At 43.3% G+C, this 11,404-nt stretch overlaps 1 protein-coding gene across 1 annotated transcript in view; it reads left to right on the forward strand.

Annotated features, from left to right (window-relative positions):
* Nucleotides 1-9,862: 9,862 nt before the first annotated feature.
* Nucleotides 9,863-11,404, forward strand: part of PRDM1 (PR/SET domain 1) — a 111,204-nt gene continuing 109,662 nt past the window's right edge. The window contains exon 1 of the mRNA XM_017739639.1: nt 9,863-10,105. The gene's annotated coding sequence lies outside the window, so the exon portion shown is untranslated. The remainder of the gene's footprint in view (nt 10,106-11,404) is intronic.

Below are 11,404 nucleotides of genomic sequence, written 5' to 3' on the forward strand. Positions count from 1 at the left end.
GAAGATGGCCTTGCCCATGGCAGAGGGTTGGAACTAGATGATCTCTAAGGTCCCTTCCAACCCAAACCATTCTATGATTCTGTGACTCTGTGATTCTGATTATTCTTGCCACATCCACGACAATTTGTATGAACTGAAGCAATAGCAAAGTACATTCATTTATAAGAAGAGAACCAACTAAAAGTGACCTCTCTGGGGAAAGGTGCTATGTGTAGCTGGAAGAAACTCCTTACCCATGGAAGAGCTGCCCAAAAGGACAAGACAGATAAAAGGTGTGAGAAAAGGAGTGTTGTTGCCCCATATTACGAAGTGGAACTTGAGTCACAGGATGAGTAAGTGATCTGGAGAAGGTCACACAGGAAATCTGTGTCACGGTTGGTTATTAAACCCAGATTTCCTGATTTGCCACTGAATCCCATAATTACAAGACCATCCTTCCTGTCCTTTCTAACTCTATCCATAAAGTACCTCACTAATTGGGCAATGCTTTATGGAAACAAAAAACCTTCCATGCATCCTGCAGCATGGTCTCGGGTGACTCCCACCATTGGATTTGTGTCCATGTCCCAGGAGCCCAGCTGAGAAATTGCATTTCCTCATCCACACCAGGCTGCCTGCCCACCCTAACACAGCGTTCTCCCACCCAGTTTATGTCTTGCCCCACTCCCTCACACAACCTTCCCCTGCTCCTTGGCCACTGCTCCTCTCACAGCTCTCAGTACGGGCATCTGAACCAGCTCTCCCGTCATGTTTGGTGGGGTTTCCTCACTTCATGAGGTGGGGTCTGGCTAGTGGGGTCTGACTAGAGAGGAGGCCTTGGTGATCTTCAGGCCTGATGCTCTGGTGCATTTCGTGAGTCTATATGAAATAAATGAAATGGGGTCACAGCACACACAGGCTGGCTAAATCTTACCCCTCATACTTCAAACAAAAGGAGGAAAAAAGACTAAAGATGGCCACGTCCAGTGGTGGGGGAAATGATCTACCCAGAAGATTTCTACCAGGAGGGAGAGGAGACCTGGGGCTCCAGAAATATCAGATATCCTGGAAATTTAGGGAGTTTCTGGAAATCAGAAGACAAAGGAAGTTGGGTTAGAACTCCTGTGAATAAGAGATGTGAGGAAATGAAATGGACACAATTCAGCCTACTTAGGAAAGAAAGCAACTGACAGCAAATAGAAAATGTATTAAATACCAAGACAAACAAGAAGATAATTATACAATCTCACAGATTCCCATAATTTGCTAAGGAAGACTCATCAGATCTACAGATGAAAAAAAGAATCTGGGTCCATTCTTAGTGGTCTTCTGAGAGGTTTACAATCTGGTTTTGGAAGTGGTAAAGAAGTCGGTAGTGGAAATAATGAGAAGGTACAGACAGGCGGCTCTCCCTATGGAAGAAGCAGCAAACTCATTTTCAAGCTTAAAAAAAACAGAGCCATATGGCCAGATGGTAATGCAGGGCTGTACCCTATTTAATATCAGCATTAACACTATAGAAGCTGTTGCTATAGTAGTGACATCTGGAAGAATCCTTCAAATAGATTATTCTCTAACCTGGATGAAGGATTCTGCCAGCCTGTCTGTCAAAGAAAGCCTTCAGAGCAAATCAATAACAAAGATCTTGTTACCTGAATGCAATGTAATTTAGTGGCTAATCAGTTTGACAACATTAGAAATACAAGGAGAGAAGAAAAGAATAGAAACCAGGAGATGTAATTAACAGCCAAGAAGGCAGAGAGGACTCCAGGAACACAGGGAGAAACATCAAACTTTTATTTGCCACTATCCAACGAACTTGATCAGTAAAATCACACCTTCACTCTGAACTGTTCCCAGTCTAGCTGACATTTGCTGCTCATAGACTCCACTTAAAAAGCACTAACACTACCAATAGATAGTATCATTAGTGAAGATGAGAGATGCATGCACAAAATACTGCTAATTGCCAGAGCAGTGATAGACACAAAGTCCCATCTTTTTTTAATGTTGGTTTGAATATCTGTTTTGCTTTGGTCAAGTGAGAAGTCTCCTCTTGACTAATTAAAATGTCTCTGCTGAGCACAGACATTTGGCAGCCTCTGGAAATTCAATTCCTCCTTGTAGCTGGATTCTCTGGCTGAAACAATACATGAAATTGTTGCTAGAGAGAGGGGTTTGTTGGTCTTTTTGCTGGTTTGTACTATATTTACACAAAAGCATTTTGAACCTGATTTACTTCTCCTGACACTGAGGAGATCAGCTGAAGTTCACAGGACCAATTCTCAGCACCCCTTGCACCTGATCTGGTCACTGAAATTGTAAAGTGTAATAAAGCTAACAGTATCATTTCCATTCACTTGCACAATGTATAAAACAACTGCATGTCAAACACTCTGATGGTAAATCATGATCATGACCATATGTTTTTGGAAGGGAACAGACTGTGTGTGGGGATACAGCATTAAACTCTGGGGTTATTATTGAGAAAATCTTGGAAATAGCAATTGACATTTTTCACATTTGTTTTCAAAAAGTACTGTCCTTTGCATCCCTTAATAGAATATACCTACTTGTTTCCCAGGGGGAACAAACTATTTATTCAATGAATAGACATTGATGTTCATTAGGGGTCCTACACCTATCCCTTCAAAGTCAGAATGGGTGAATACTGGGTCCCTCTATGTCTTCATCACTCAGTAGAGCAGACCTTACAGAGAACAAAGGCATGATACAATTCCTGACTTGCAGGCCATGGGCTTCCCAGGTAAGCAAGGGAATCCTGCTTCTCAAGAACAGGCATGGGCTCACACTTAATGATTATATGTATTTATCCCATGAAGGCAACAGAAATTTTGTCGCAGAGTCCAGTGGGAGCAGACTCTTGCAGAGTTCCCTAACACCATCTGAGGTGCCACCTGCAGATGTCTCAGAAAATGAGTGTATTTAGAATTCACACTGTCCTGGCTGTTCACAGACACATGTAAGTGAGAGCTGGATACACAGCTCATATCAGTAACATTTAATACTGATATTGCCTAGGTGTTAACACAAAATGTGCTGTTTCAGTATGCCACATTTCTCACACTAAGTAATTCTGGACTTTCTTGTTCATGAAGCAGAGACAGAATTTAAAAGGCTCAGCACTATTCAAACATGAAAATAGATACAACCTTTAGACCAAAAAGCCAATGCTCTTTGCAAATTGTGTTTTATTTAGATATACATGAGTGATATATATTATTTAATAGCAGAACTCACGAGTCTCAGCAGGAGTAGCTGTAAGAAAGAAGAAAAGTAGATGGAACACTTGGAGAAAAAAGAATAGAGATTTCATTCCAGTTCTGAGAAAGTAGTTAAGAAGTCCCTGGATGGCTGTTCATGCAATTCTTACTCTGGCAAAACTGCCACTGACTTTAATTGTAGTTCACTCTGTTGGATCAGCCTGCTAATCAACTAAGCACTTTTCATTTCATGGCAATGAGAAGGTGTGCTGAAAATGCCATCATATCTCTAACCATCTTCAAAGCCTAGAATGTCTTCACACCATTTCATGGGTTTCCCCTTTCCAGTACTAAAGAAAGGATGCTATAAAAGTCATGATTTAAATGATATATTGCAATTTTATGGACTTGGAAGCTAATTTTACTTAGAAGCATTTTTATGGACTTTGGAAGCTGAGAGTAGGGGGAAGCAGAGCTCCTGAGATCAAAAAAATTTCCTTCTGTAGAAAAAGGTTTCAGGGGAGAGCAATTTCTGCCTCCTCTCGATAGGACTCAATTGCTTCTTGAGTCTCCAATATTAAAAGGGTTTTTCTGGGGAATATGCATATGAGAGGGAATTCATTTTATCTGCCCTGCAAACAAAAGAGATTATTTTCAGTTTCTGCTATGAGAGTGAGAAGGGGGAGGGGGGGGAAGTCCTTTCCAGGGAAAAGCTGTAAGATGTTTTCCTTAATTAGTTTAATTACAAAATGTACTAAGACTAAGACTATTAGATAAACATTAGGCTGTTTTTGGGTTCAAAACAGGCAGATGTTAGTAGGATTAAATCAAAATACTTTATACGCCTTTGAAGATTTTTTTTTTTTTTACTCAAAGACCTCAGCTTTATTTTTTTTTTCTCTTTTTAGGCTCTATAACAGCTGATACTATTAGATTTTTTTTTCTTTTGATTAAAATTATGTTCGTCTAACTCATGCAAGTCAGCTTTCATTAGCAAAGCAAGCAGGATCTGGCCTATGGTATCACATTTCTGGAATCTGATGATTTTTTTTGTGTGTTCATCCATTCTCCCTGCTCTAATCAGATTCTAATTATAGCCAAATTACAGCTATTGTCTCAAAGGCTGAGTAACATATTTGTGGTATTTGGTGGGGGGGTGGGGGGGAAGGGAACAGAAGATGGCTGATTTAAAAATAGGAATTATACAAAGTAATAAGTGCTGTTTATAATAATTTTTAAGGGAAGATTGCAATGATGGAGAAGGGGTAGGGGAAGGCATGTTTACACCCAAGTAGGAGGGAGTTACACTTTGCTGAATTGAAGCTCTGTTCCTACAGCTTCCCTCAATATTATAATGCACTTTATCAGCTGCTATGAGTCATTGAAGAGCTTGGTAACTCCAGGGTAACAAGTATGAAATATGCTGCTTTGGGACCTAACAAATACATGAATAGTTAAAGTATCACTGGAGAAATAAATGGAGAACATATAGAGAAAGATTCATAGTCATGAGCACATCTGCTATAAACTTAAAATTAGGTCACCTTTACATACATACTAAGAGAAGAAATATCACTTTATTAAGCAAAAGTAAAAGCAGCTGAAATCCATGCTGAAATTTTGAAGGTATGATTGTTATCAACCATAAATGAGAACTCAAACTAGAAAAAGCAATAAACTCTTCTGGTCAGAAAAGCGTTTTCCAGTGGTAATATATTTACAGAGCATTTTTACTTTGTCACTTTCAAATCTACTGCTAAAGACTACCTCTAAGATTGCTTATTACTGCAAATGACCCCAAGATCCACACAAAGTCAAATGAAAAACTTCTCAAACATTCTTGCATATCAATAGAAGTTGGTTTACAACAACAAGGCTAAATGCAGTATATTTTATTGCATCACCCTGCTGGTCACCTCAATAAGATGAAAATATAAAAAGCATTTTTTTAGAATGTGGTTTTCAAAAGGCACTTTGGATACTTGGCAGCTTTTTGTCTCCACAGCTGGTCTAAAAGTTTATTATTTTCTCAGAGGCTATCTTCACCAGCATCTACCAGGTAGACAGTAACAGCAAAAAACACCAGGGCAGGCTGATGATGAACAGGCAGCTCCACAAAAAGGTCCATAAAACACGGAAAACCTGTATATGGACAATGCCACAAAGACAGTGATATAGTCAGTAAAAAAGAGGGCATTGTGAATATTTGCTCATGCATGTGCGTGCTCAGCTCAGTGGTCCACCTTTCACACACGATAATCCCTTTCAAAGCCTTTGGTGAAAAAAATGGAGGCTAAAGTCCCAGAAATGTTCTTCTTGCAAACAAACCAAGTCATGCAGCTCCTCCTCAAGAAATCACCGCACAAATATCATCAGGTGTCAGTGTAATGCAATGACCATCAGATTTTATTAAATCACTAAATCTATTAAATGATTAAATTCTTGGTCACACCAATTCATATCAAGTGTAAATATATGGTGAAACACTTTTAAATCAATTACCTGATGATAAAGGAATAATCTTCTTACTTAAATGAAAGCAATTAATGTACGTCAGGGTTATGCATTTAAGAGGTTTCCAGGATCAGGACCATCCATTTGATAGTACCTAAACTCACACTTTCAGAAGTTAAATTAAATATCACTAGCAGATGTTGAGTAGTGCTAAAGCACATGGAAAAATAGTGTTTCCTTTTTTTCCCCCCCTCGGCACATTTCATTCCACAGGATGGCACAACATTGTAATTCACACAACACTGAAATGCAGCCGATGATTTTCCTCCTGTCATTTGTTTCAGTATCTGTAAGCGTGACACCAGGAGAGGAGCAGAAGGGCTGCTCCACTCACACTGCTAAAAGGTGACACCGTGGAGTTCTTACAAGTCAGGGAGACAGGAATAGCATGTGAAAGAGAAAAGGGGATTCAATAGGGCCAGATGATGTGCCCCGAGGCAGTGTCTCAGCTGCTCAAGGTGATTATGGCTGAGGGGCCAGGTACAGCACCCCAGTGCTGAACCAGGAACACAATCTGCTTGTTCTGGGATCCCTGGACCACAAAAACTGAGACTTTGAGAGGCCACAACATGCCCCAGGCCAGCTGACAAAGAATAAACACAGTCACTGCTTTAGTTAAGAGACTTTACAGAAATTGCATACAGAACCTGCCATATTTTCATAGAATCATAGAATCATTTAGTTTGAAAAAGACGTGTAAGATCATCAAGTCCAGCTATTAGCACTGCCAATTTTTATTTGATTCTTGCTAGCTAAGCCTGTCTTCTGTTTTCAGCAGAACTATGGCCACTGGTCTTGCTCTTGGGAACGTCAACCTAAGGAAAAATGAAGAATTGCAACTGCCTCCTTTTTTACACTCATCCTTCAGCTTTCTTCACTCCTTCCAGGCAGCTTTTTTTAGACATACTTGCAGTATGGTGGCATTGATGGAGAGATGGGTGTGACGCCCATCAGGTCCACATATCCTTTCTCCCTCAACCTGTGGTCCATTTGCCTCAACACTGGGGCTCACCACCACCATGCACCACCATGGAGGCAGAACTAGGAGTCACCCTAGGAGGCGTACCACCACTAAGAGGTCATGCTCTGAGCAGAATAATGATAGTGAATGCCAAACATGAGCTATGGGGGTCTGGTCCTGGGCCCTAGCTGAAGACCATGCTTCAGTGTGCATTCTGCTGGATACTTTGAACATGCTGGAGAGGTCTCACAGCATCACGTTGTGGGTATGCTGAATGATGTGCAGTGTTAAGTGATACTCATGAGCAGCGTGACCGTGCAACGCACAGTGAAACAGCATTACACATGGCTTATGCCAGAAGTCCAGTCTCCATGAACAGGCAATATGCAGTCATTCTGTCCAGGGCCTTAAGGCAGCCCCATTAAGTGGCAGCAACAACTGTGCGTGTTGGTGGAGCATGCTGATACCCATTCTGCTGACAATTTGTAGCGTGTTTCTGGAGCTGACATAGTTCATCCAGCACGAGTTCAGTGTTCTCCAATACTGCAGGGCATTGTGTGCGTTAGATGCACCCCAGGTTGCAGAAGGATGGCTACCTCTGCCTTCTCAGTGCCCCTTTCCAGCTTTCACCCTAATTCTGTGAGGGAAAAGAAAGAGAAGTTGCTGTTCCCAGCACATAGGGAAGGGAGAAATTCCAGCCTGCTGCCAGCCTAGGGCTCAGAAACTTAAGTTGTTAATGCAGACAGAGTCCTGCAGGTAGGTAAATAATTGTGCATAGAATACAGATAGAGATGGAGACATGAGTCCAGGGACTCTTTCTTTGGCTGACTGGCCTTTGGCAGCAGACCTTTCCTAAAGTTTTACTAGTTGCATCCTTAATTCAGTCAGTCAACCTACTGTGTAGTGTCCTGGTAATTTCCTCCTTTCTACCCTTTCTTTTGTCCCCATCTCCTCCTACACCTGTATTTTTGCATTTTATATCTATAGTTTCACTGTATTCTGCCACTCAGTGTGTCTAATACCTATGTCTCTATGGCAAAAATAAAATCAGAGGTGGGAAAAAGAGGCACATTCTGAAATATTTCCAGAATTACTACATCCAGCAGTAAAATCTTTAGACCTGTGAGTTTTTGCTCTGATCCCATTTTGAGCGCCATTTCTAAAAGTGATGCACAAGACCCTTAGATGTAGGGAGGTCCTTGGACTACAGAGTGCCAGCTTTGGCTAATCACATAATGAATGAATGATAACAAAATTCATTTCCCCCCATAACTTTTTACATTGCTTGGCTGTTTGTTACCACAACCTGCATCCCAGGTTTCTCTGACAAACTGAGAAAAGTTCCCATCTATAGAAGATGATACAGAACTGGATCCTTGGCAGCATCATACACGGTATAAATGTATCACACTGAATTATTTATCTCACCATAACCTTTTACTCACACTGCCCTTATATTCCCAAACTGACTTCTGGAACTCAGCTATATTTTACCTACGATGCATAGCCTATATACCACATATAACTGTCAGGAAAGACTTTGAGCTCTCTCCATTTCTCCTGAACTTCATCATAAATTCCCCTTAACCTTTAATGCATAGGTTCAAGTTCTTTCTCAAATGATTGAAGATCACTCTTAAAAAACAGACCCCTTCTAAGTATTAAAACCTGGAAAATAAATTTATAATACCCTCTTCTACTCTTTCTGAACCCAAACAATTGACCAAATTGCCTAATTTCGAAATCTTACAGAGTGGAAATAAACATCCTTCCTGAGACTCTCCACACCAAATTTAAGCCACAAATACATTTTTTACCATGACCATTTACAACTGGGAAATGCATGGTTTATAATGGAATGATTATACAGCTTTGGCTTGGGATGTCACAGGCCTGCTGCTAAGATAAGTAAGAATGGAGCCAGTTCTGAACCTTCATGCATGTTAGGCGCAACTATTGTAATAAAGCAGCTCCCTGGCCCTTTGTACACAGTTTTACCAGGTCTGGGTTTTGTGGAATTCTCTTTTTAATAAAGTATATGGTCTAAGGCCCAGCTTGAAACAAAAATGCTCATTGCTTGCTGAGTTGTATGAACTTTGGAAATATGGCAATAAAATGGACACATATGTTCTATTATTATTATTATTATTATGCTTAAGGGCTACAAAAATAAATCATTCGTGAAGCTCACATGGACAAAATGAGCACTGCCTTCTGCAAGAGTCTGTACTTACATGTATCTGTTTACTTAGATGCATCTGTTCTTGATATCTTGTGGAAAAATCAAACACTGTATCTTATGAAAAGCCATTGCAGAAGCATTGTTCAGAAAATCAATCCTAAACCAGAAGTCCATTAAAAAAAACTTAATACCTGGGTCTCTCTGCTTCAAACTCTCTTTTATTGTTATTAATAGATCATTTATCTTCAATATGGTTGGAGATAAAAATTCCTTTTTAAAGTGATGAAATGAAGAGATTTGCAAGTGCTGAAACCCCCTGATCTCCCCCTCTCTCTCATCACCTGATACAGGCTTAAGGTTTCACAGTTTGTAAAAATCAATGGGAAGTTCTCTCCTTGCCAGCAGACTGGGCCAATTTAATAAGTACCTGAACAGAGAGGCAGCCTGTGGAAGGGGCAGTCACCTTTCGCCTGGCAGGAGGAGGAGCTGCGAGGGCCTTCACACTGGAGTGCATTGTGTCCCCGTGTGAAGGCCTGAATCAGCAGTGACGAGATTTCTTCTCTCCAGCTTCTCCCCACCAGCCTGACTGTAACCCGGAGGGGAACCTGCGAGGGGATGGCCAGCTTCTGCCACAGGATGCAGTTCCCGGGGGTGGGGGGACTTCACATTTCCAGTAAAGGGCTCTCTCGTCTCTCACTAGGGCCAGCACATCGTAGGGAAACTCCAAGCAGCTGCCAGGCAATTTCCTTTCAAGTCTGTCCCAACACCACTGTTTACAGTTTTATGAAGGCAGCTCTGACTGTCCCTTCTCCTCCTCTCCCTCCCACTTGTTCAAGTTTGTCGATACCCGATCCATGAACATTTGTTTCCTCCTTCCCTGGAGGAGTTTTGCGCTCCACTGACCTCAAGTTCAGCCCCAACAAGGCTGGCAGGAGTGCTCAGCTGGCTCTCGTTTCCCCACTTGCTGCAGTCCCTTCTGTTGGACTAGCAAAGCCAGTGTAATTCAAGCGGGGCAACCCTTCCCTTGCCAGCTCCTCACACCGCCCAGGGTTCTGCTGACGGGGGAAACTGCACCCACCCTGGTCCTGACCCACGCTCCATCCATGGAGGCCACTGGTGCCGGGGGTGTACAGGCAGATCAAGACCCTCACCCCCACTCCGGCTGTCCTTAGCTCTCCTCCCTGGTCTACACCGCTCCACGCCGTTCTGCACCGCACACCTGTGGCCGCGCTGCACCTTCCCCAGGTGGGTCCCAACTTCTCAACACTGCTGTGGGTGCACAAGGGGGAAGCACTGGGGGGTGGCAGCGGAATGGTTGGATAGATGGATGGATGCATATTTAACTCCCCTCACAGCTTGATCGCCAGGTGATTTCCCTCCCACGCTACTCCTCATCATCAGACCTCGCTTTCTTCCCCCCTCCTCTCTCAACTTCGTCTTTTCAGCAGTGACAAAGCCTTTTACTTTAATCTGTTGGGGCTGCCCACTGCCATCCCGCGAAGATTGATCGAGGACGGGTTGGGAGATCGAGGTTTTCTGTCTGTCAACAGCTGCGCGGCCCCTGCCTATTCCTCGCCGCCCCGCGCCCCGGAGCGGGGAGCCGCGGGGGTGCGCGGAGCTGTCGCCGGCCACCCGCAGCAAGGACGGGAGCCTGGCGGGGGAGAGAAAGGGTGCGCGGCCGGGCGGGCAGCAGCGCAGACCCCCGAGAAATCCGGAGCAGGGGAGGGGAGGGCTGGATCCCTCCGCGGATAAATCAGCGCGGATGTCCCGCCGGCTCTCACGGCGCCCTGCGGAGAGTGTGCTCAGGCAGGGAGCTGGAGGCGAGAGGTGGGCAGGGTTCTCTGCCCGCGTCGCGACTCCGTGCTCCGCTCCGCAGCCCAGCGGGGACAACCGCGTTAATTCCCGTCCCGCGGAGCCGTTTCGGCGCTGGTCCCGCGGCACTCGGAAACCGCCGCCCCTCCGCTGGCTCCTTCTGCACCATCGGGCACTCAAATGTTTATTAAATGCCAGCATTCGTTGCTTTCTAATTAGCGGCGCCCGAATCTGTCTGCTTTATTTTCTTCGAGACGTTGCTGTTACGCGAGCAAGATACATCAAACAAGGGGAAAAAAAATACCTTTATTTTAATTAAATTTTCCCCGCAAGCAGAGTGAGGTAAAAAAAAAAAAAAAAGCAAATACCAAAACGTAATACACATTCTGGGAGATACTCTCTACTTTCTGCTCTCCTTTGCCCGCTCTGCCCTGGGATATTCATTCCGATTGCCGGGCTATTATTTATTTCCGTGTATTTATGTTTCCCGATAGTTACACAGTAAAGCTGTTTACGCAAACTGCAGCGAGGGAACCACGGCAAAAATTTTGGGAAGGATGTGAAAATGAATGTGGTTTGATAGTGCCAGAACTGCGGCGGAGCTCAAATTTAAATCGCACTCATCGTCGGAGCACTTCGGTCGTGCATGAGGGGGAAAAACGGGGGGAAAAAAGAGGAAAAATAAAAAGAAGAAAAAGAGCACACCCTAGGAATAACGTAGTTTTCTCAGTG

Source organism: Corvus brachyrhynchos, unplaced genomic scaffold (assembly GCF_000691975.1).
Source record: "Corvus brachyrhynchos isolate BGI_N302 unplaced genomic scaffold, ASM69197v1 scaffold14, whole genome shotgun sequence".
Taxonomy (NCBI): Eukaryota; Metazoa; Chordata; class Aves; order Passeriformes; family Corvidae; genus Corvus; species Corvus brachyrhynchos.